The 8,301-nt window shown below is 38.3% G+C and overlaps 1 long non-coding RNA gene across 1 annotated transcript; it reads right to left on the reverse strand.

Moving 5' to 3' along the window:
* Positions 1 to 1,491: 1,491 nt before the first annotated feature.
* LOC137071860 (uncharacterized) lies at positions 1,492 to 2,968 on the reverse strand. Its single transcript, XR_010904528.1, has 3 exons — positions 2,829 to 2,968; positions 2,140 to 2,249; positions 1,492 to 1,656 (listed from the first exon to the last, which is right to left on the reverse strand). It is a non-coding gene; the product is annotated as an uncharacterized lncRNA (long non-coding RNA).
* Between the last annotated feature and the right edge of the window lie 5,333 nt (positions 2,969 to 8,301).

An 8,301-nucleotide genomic window follows, 5' to 3' on the forward strand; every position in this document is an offset into this window, starting at 1 on the left:
TGATTACCGGACTATGAAGTAACGATGGCTAATATTAATGTACTGCAGAAATTGTATTACTTTTTAATTGCACAAGTCAAGTTTCTAAATGTGGTTCAAGTCAAATCATGCTCCAAAGGAATAGTGGGGTCATCCTGGGTCAAATCAGACAACATCCAGGAAAATGGTTGCTAGTCTCAGATTTTGCTCAAAGTGTACATATATAAATTCCAGTGTTGCATGCATTTTTTCACCTTTTTTTTTGGTATAATTTCTACACTCAGAAATGCTTTATCTTGGAGGCCATGTTTGGGCATTTATAGCTTTCTTAAGCTGCCACAACTTTCTAGGGTGGAAGATGAACATGTTGTCGGTATAATTGGGCCAATAAAAGTTTGTACTGCATACCTGTTAGTTTTATATAAGGCCCTAGATTTAGGAAAAGGAAGCAAAAAAATCTGGTGATATTGAGGGTCTTGCAAACAAATGTTTCTGTATTCACATGGCACCAATCATCATTGTATCTGCAAATGCAATACGTTAATGTTAAGGCAATATGTGAGGTCTTTGCAACAAATGCACATGAAGAAATTAAGGAGAAGGTGTGATTGCATTGTCATACTAAAATGGTATGAAGTACCAAAAACAATTTTATACTACCCTTAAAGGGGTACTTCAGCGCTGGGAAGATGAATCTGTATTTAAACTGGGTCATCAATGCAGTAGAAATGTGAAATTATTTTTGAATTTGGTGCCTTCTAGACTGAGAAAAGACAGAAAATGTATTTTTGTCCCATGGGGATGAAAGACTACAATTCCCAGAATGCTTCGCTGCCCTGTGAGGCCATTCCCAACACCACCAACTTCATTACTGTGACTGAGTTAGAGAAGACACTATAATTAAAAACTGAACGTGTCTGTTCAATATAATGAGTGAGTCACCGCGCAAGTATCACAGCCCTGAGCACTAACTGCACGAGTGATGAGAGCTGAGGTAATCGCGACTACATTCGCGGCATACATTCACAACGCCAGTTCAGTCTGGCACGCGTTTCAGTTCATGCCTTTGCAAGCTTAACTTTCATAGAAATGAATTTGAGAAGTTAAAAGACTTACATTGCTCACCATAGCTCCGTTTAAATGATCCTGTCTGCAAGCTGAGCTCTCCCTGCCAGCTGAGTGTTATCTCCCATCCCCCATGCGCAGATTCAAAACATGCGGAAATGGCTCCCTCTGCTGGCTGTAGTCTTTAGCCTTTGGGCAAGCATTCCTCCTATGATGCAAAAATCGTCATTTTGCATCATAGGAGGAATTTTTCCAGAAATAAAATGCATAAATCTCTCGTCTCAGGGAGATATGAGGGGGGAAAGCACAATAATTTGAATATTCTCCAGGGTTTCTACTGATACAAAGCCATATGCTAATCGCTGAAGTAACCCTTTAAAGGAGAAAACCGGTGAGGTCACATAGATCTGTTTCTTTATTGAAGCCATTGGATTACAATACAATGCTTTGCATGCCTTGTAATTATAACATGAAATAAGTCATAATAAACAATACAGTATGAAAACAAATTGTGAACAGGCCATAATGTAATCTATACACATAATAGCCTACATGTAGAAACATCATACAATGGGGGTGCTTTGGATTCACACTTCAAGAGCTCTCAAGAGTCTGTAAAAGAGAACAAGAAGTCAAACATTAACATAACTAGCACCAAGTACCCTTAGTAGGCTACTCCATATAGACAACTAAACGAAAACCCACATTATAGTCTAATCACATGCAGTAGTTAGAGGTGCATATATGTACATATATGATAATGGTTCCAGTCAGACCTTTTGTTGATATTACATTAATAGTGTGATGTTAAATTAATAGTGTCATATGTCAGGATCTCATTTCACTGCTAGTAATCAGTCTGACTTTATTGCACTGAATTGTAAAATGTGAACTTCATTCAAAGTGAGAGAGCAGCGATTTCAAAATATCACATTAGTCCAGACTCTTCCCTATGTAGGCTAGTGGGGTCTCATTTCCAAGGGGAATATTTTCACCCCTATGTCTTGGCACTTTTCAAAGGAAAATGTGTAGGGGTAAAATGAAGGGGAAGGGGATTGGGTCTAAATATACATCGTTGTTCGCAGCAGCTCATACCTTCTGGCTCCCAGTGCCTCCTTTTCTGTCTCGAGCAACACGCAAAAAGTTGGCCATCAGGCTACCAATGGAAACTTCTGTGGTGCTGGACTGTGACTTCTGGAAGGCACCTGAAAAAGTAACAGCAGTTGTTGTTATATCTTGCAAATACTGATCAAAATAAAAAATCATGTAGATACTACATTTTCTTCATAAAAATAAAAAAGTGACATAAGTGGGTCAAAATTGTAGGTGATGTAGGTGCAAAAAAGAAAATATAGACTGAGATACTCAGACTGAGTTACTGTACACAGAGACGAGAAGCGTGTCTCTAGTTGTAACTCTGGGGAGACTGTGAATAAGCTAATTTCACAAAATATTGGTGTGCTCCTTTAAGAATTATTTTCCCCACATGAATAATAGTAGTGTTATATGTAGATAAATTACACACTTTAACATTATTTGAAGTGACTGCAAAACCTTTCTAAATAGTTTAGTTTTGGCAGACAGTACACAAAGATAATTCTGCCATCATAACGGAACCGTTATAGCTAACCTCAGGTTAAGTTAGCTTGCTAGCTCAAGTAAACACATGGCTGTGAAAATATATCAACATAATTCAGGAAATTACACACCCCTTAAAATTAAGCAGCTTATGCATAAGATGGTGTATTAACATAACATCAATAGCACGCTAGCTGGTTACTTACCAGGATTTGGAAGTGAAGGATTTTGAAAAGTTGAAGATTTTGAATGTCTCTCTGAGTCCCAATTGATTCTGAAGTAAAAAATGAATCCTTTATTGCCCAAAACGTCTTCAAAGTCTGCTTTGATATGCTGTCAGCCGCAATTTTCCATATGTAGGTTATTATAATCCACTCTTGTTTGTTTGTCCAAGTTTCTCATGGTAAAAATGGGGGGCGGGGCTTAGCAACAGGTGAATTAAATTATGCAGGGACGTTTGTGTGAGAGAGCTATGCAGGTGGTGGATTACCATATCATAAGTGTGCAGATTTACGTCATGACTGGCTTGAGTAATAAAAAGCCACCGATACTGAAAATAGACCCTTATTCTAGTTTGGAAATAATAATTTTGTGACAATTTGCAAATAATATTTGCATACATTTGAATCAAACATATTGTTCTTTTCGAGATTCTTCCCTTAGTGAATAAATATGGTACATAGATCCGCTATCAATATTTAAATTCCCTGGTGGTTTGGTGGTAGAATCTTTGCAAACCATGTGAAAGGTTCCAGGCTCTAATCTGCCTTCTTTGTTTGTTTGTTTTTTTTTTTTTTTTTTTTTTGCAATGTCTATGGTGATTACAGTCCTGCTTTATAGTAGGCTATAGGCAATTATAATGTATGCTGTCATTTTAAAACGTGAACTAAATCTAAACATGCTAGGATTTAAATACATAAAAACACACATGTAATAAAAAAATAAAAAATACCTAGGCCTACGACATTCAAAAACATTCAGGCTAGATTTTTCTGAATCCATGTTGAAAATGAGTCACATTGATTTACAACAAGTAATAAATATACTTTTTCAGACAGTGAACAGACATTGTTTTGACATAAATTTCACATCGATCTGATGTCTTATTTCCTGACATCAAATCAACATTGATTTAATGTCAATGATATTGACCTGAGCTCTAGGGACCAGAAAAAAACATGTCAGATTGATACCTTTGTTGAGCCTCTTTACAACCACAAGAAAATAATTACAAAAATATAATGAAATTATGCATTTCATGCATGTCATACATGGTAGTCAAAATCTTGACTATTCATTGATGTCAAATTGATGTCAAGGTGTCAGCTGGGTGGTAGTGAGTTAGGGGGTGGTGATTGTTTGGGAGAGTCCGGTAGTAGAGGGGCCTGAGGACATTTGGAGACAATGGTCAGACCAGTGAACTATTTGGTTGTCTGCCCATGATATTTGTGGGTTATGTTGGCGTAACCATGGTAATCCAAGGATGACAGGACTCTGTGGTGACTTAATAATGAAGAAACGGATCTTTTCAATGTGTAATGCCCCAATTTGAAGAGTCACATCGTCAGTGGTGTAACAAACCCTTCCAGTCCCCAGAGGGTGTCCGTCTAACTGACAACACAGAATCACAGGGAATTAATGCCATATTATGCGTCTTGGAGAATTCCAAGTCCATGAAATTTCCGGCTGCTCCTGAGTCAATCATGGCTAGGGCATTAACTGAGTTATCCTTTAACATGAGTCTGACTGGAATCTCAATATTAGGAGAGAGAGAATGGGAACTCACTGCAATGACACTTCGGCTTGTGGGTCGAGTTGGACATGATGCTCTCATATGGCCGGGTTGACCACAATAAAGACAAAGGTGTTGCTGAATGTGTCTGTCCCTCTCCTCCGAGGACAAGTGAGTGGAGACGATTTGCATTGGTTCAGAATCTTGCATTGGTGGAGTGGTGGCTAAGGCTGAGGCTGTTTTAAGTTGTCGAATTAAGTTGTCGACACGGATAGCCAGATCAATGAAGTCATTCAAAGTTCTCCCCTCGTTGCGACAAGCTAACTCAGATTAAAGGTCCAGATTTAGGCCCTTGCAAAACAGCAGTTTTAGTGTGCCATCAACCCAGGTTGTTTGAGCAGCTAGTGTGCAAAAAGTGAGGGCGTATTCTGCCGGAGTTTGTCTTCCTTGGCGAAGTGCCAGCAGTAATTCACCCGCCTCCTTACCTCCCTCGGTGTGTTCAAAAATCTCACAGAATTTTTTTAAGAATTCATCTAATGAGGTAAATGTTGGTTGACCATTATTCCACACAGTAGTAGCCCATTCTTGTGCTTTACCAGTTAGCAATGAACAAACAAAGGCGATGCGACTCACATCTCACAAAACTAGACATATATGGTATCATTTGAAAGATTGGAACCTCAGCTTTCTTAATAACCCAATAACTTCTGCATTTATATTACATAGAAGAAAATAATACGGTCTGAATTCGACCCCCCGCAATGACCACCCCCTTGAGAAAATCAAGCAAATTTCATATTTTTATCACACAAACACACCTAAAATAGACAAGTCATATATCAAATGAAAGCTATTGGCCTCAGGAATATCGCTGAGCACCGATACAATAATTTACAGTAAATTTATTATCAAAATCACAAAGATGGAAATTACTCCTTTGAACAAGCAAACACATGAGTCATATTCCTGTTCGGATCACAAACTTGTTGTAAAGCTACTAGCCTCAAACCCTATATCAGCTTGTTCCTTAGGTTGTTTGCTTCAAAATGAGACTATTTCATGTCTGTGAGCAAGCATGGCCAAATGACACTTTAATATGTCACCGATGTCCAGATCAAAACATGTGATGCAGACAAATACTCTTATTATTGCTAGTTTTGATTGTCGATATTACCCATGATTTTTGATGATGTCATCACATATTGCATCATGCTACAGAAAAGCTGAGAAGCTCAGCTCTTTATATATTAAAAATGCAAAATGTGCTGCAGAGCTGAAGTGGTTAACAGGAACTAAACAGAACATACATGTTGCAGTAATATAAAATTAAAATTCGAATAAATACGTACAATAAATGACCAAGTGTATAGATATACACTATATTGACAAAAGTATTAGGACACCCTTCCAAATCATTTAATTCAAGTGTTCAAAACATTTTCATAGCCAAAGGTGTATAAAATCAAGCACCTAGAAATGCAGACTGATGCAAACATTTGTGAAAGAATGGGTCGCTCTCAGGAGCTCAGTGAATTCAAACATGGTACAGCGATAGGTTGCCAACTGTGCAATAAGTCCATTTGCGAAATTCTCACTTCTAAATATTATTACGGTCAACTGTTAGTGGTATTATAACAAAGAGGAAGTATCGCGAGGTTGACAAGCCAGAGAGATGGGAAGAGAAAGCGAGACGAGTATGTGATTAAAGATGAGATCACCTGTGAGGCACACCAGTCTCGAGTCCTCTCATGAGGGAGCTCGGAGGCATATAAGGATGAGAAACACCAGAGAAGGACGAGAGAGGACCAGGTCTGGATTTTATGCTATGGTTTTGTTTATGTTTTATGTGTGTGCAGGCAGTCATATGTGAGGGGCTGTCTGCTTTAACCTTCACTTTATGTTTATTTATTTATTTAAAGTTCCCACCTCCTTCTTCCCATACCATCGAACTGTGTTACAGGAAGTAATTGAGAACAACAGCAATTCAGCAAGTCACTGAGCGGGGTCAGCGTATGCTGAGGCGCACAGAACAAAGAAGTCACCAATTCTTTGGAGAGTCAATAGCTACAGACCTCCAAACTTTGTGTGGCATGGTGCGAATGCCCTACTGCACTGTGCCAAGTGTAAAGTTAGGTGGATTTGGTGGTTGGATTATGGTGTGGGGTTGTTTTTCAAGGGTTGTGCTTGGCCCCTTAGTTCCAGTGAAATTAACTCTTAATGCTTCATCATACCAAGACCTTTTGGACAATGTCTTGCTCCCTACTTTGTGGAAAAAATTTGGGGATGGCCCCTTCCTGTTCCAACTTGACTGCGCACCAGTGCACAAAGCAATATAGTGTGTGTCTCTGAAGGAATCTAATACAAATAAGTGTTTATATATAGCTAATCATGAATTTAATCATGAGCCTGCATGAGACAGCCCTTCCTCCACACATGATAAATTACATTCTGACAGTTTCTTTTATAGCTGTCTGAAAAGCAATTATTTCACAGGAAGCTGATGTTTAAAAACAAACAACTTTAGTGTTCCAGTTCAGTGGCCTTCATTTTTACACCCTTGGCTTGTGCACTTTATATGAAAAAAAAGGGTGATCCATAGAGGATTGTCACAGTATTACAATGACCAATCTCAGATTGGCTTTACACTTAATTATTCACTAGACGTATGCTACAAGGACAAGTTTGCATTGAGTGATCTGTTTTTCTATGTTCTGACAGGTTGTTTACAATTTGTGAAAAGTTCAAGTGCAAAGGTCAGTGTTTCAGAGTCTCTTAAACTTTGAGAACAATAGATTACATTGGCTACAACTAACACAATTAATCACTTTAATGGTTTGGAGGGTTTGTATAAACAAGACAGATCAAGGTAAAGTAAGTTATAATGAGGCTGATGGGGAAAAGAACAATTTAAAGATGCCCTATAATGATAAATTGAATTAACTTTGCCATAGTGAAATAATAAGTGTTCAGTACATGGACATCACATACTGTGAGTCTCAAACACCATTGCCTCCTACTTCTTATGTAAATCTCATAAATCAAAAACTCAACAGAGAAAAAAGTGCTTCTCAACATAAACCCAACCATGACATAAGCGTTGGGGATCATTTATATGCACGCCCCCAACATTTGCATCTGTCCAAACATGCCGAATCTACTGATGGTAAACAAGATCATCGAAGATAGCAAAAATGGCTCTCATGACACATGGTTGAGGTTTAGTATATTCGGATACCACAACAAATCGTTCGTTTGTTCGGCCCATTTCAAGAAAGCTTCACTCAGCGTCTTAAACTGAAGAAAGGGGCAACTATTCCTGCAAGCAGTAATTTATCCACTTATTGACTAGCTGTTTAAACAATTTCTGATTAAATTGAAAGTTTCTTAGAGAGACCGCATTGTCTAGATGACGCAAGATGCTAGTACAGTAACAATAGGATACTCCAAGTACCATACAAAACTAAATAGATTGTGTAATGACAAAGGTTAATATTATTTTGTATTACAAAATACAACCCTAGATACTTTACAGATCGTTCACGCGATCCTTCTAGCAAACGTCACCTTTTCCACCATATAAGTATAGTCAATGGCGATTGATAAAATGCAGCCTACTTGTTTATTGGTGTTTTCAGATCAACCATGCGCAAAAGAGAGCTAGCATGCATATGGTTGCCAGATTGGACATGTTTAGGTAAAACACTGGATAGTATACAAGTTCTTTTCACAGAAAAGCTCTGTTTGGGGGATTTAATTACTAAAATCTGGACTCAATTTTGATTTTGAATCCGCACGAACGTGAGCTCTTTCTCGTGGGCGGATGATCTGAAAAGACCAATAATCAAGTAAGCTGCATTTGATCAATCTCTGTTTGAGATGTTTTGCTTAAAGTGTCATTTAGCCGGTCTGTGTTCTGTCAGGACCGTCAAGACTCACGAGCCGCTTCA

This window comes from Pseudorasbora parva, chromosome 3, assembly GCF_024679245.1.
Source record: "Pseudorasbora parva isolate DD20220531a chromosome 3, ASM2467924v1, whole genome shotgun sequence".
Taxonomy (NCBI): domain Eukaryota; kingdom Metazoa; phylum Chordata; class Actinopteri; order Cypriniformes; family Gobionidae; genus Pseudorasbora; species Pseudorasbora parva.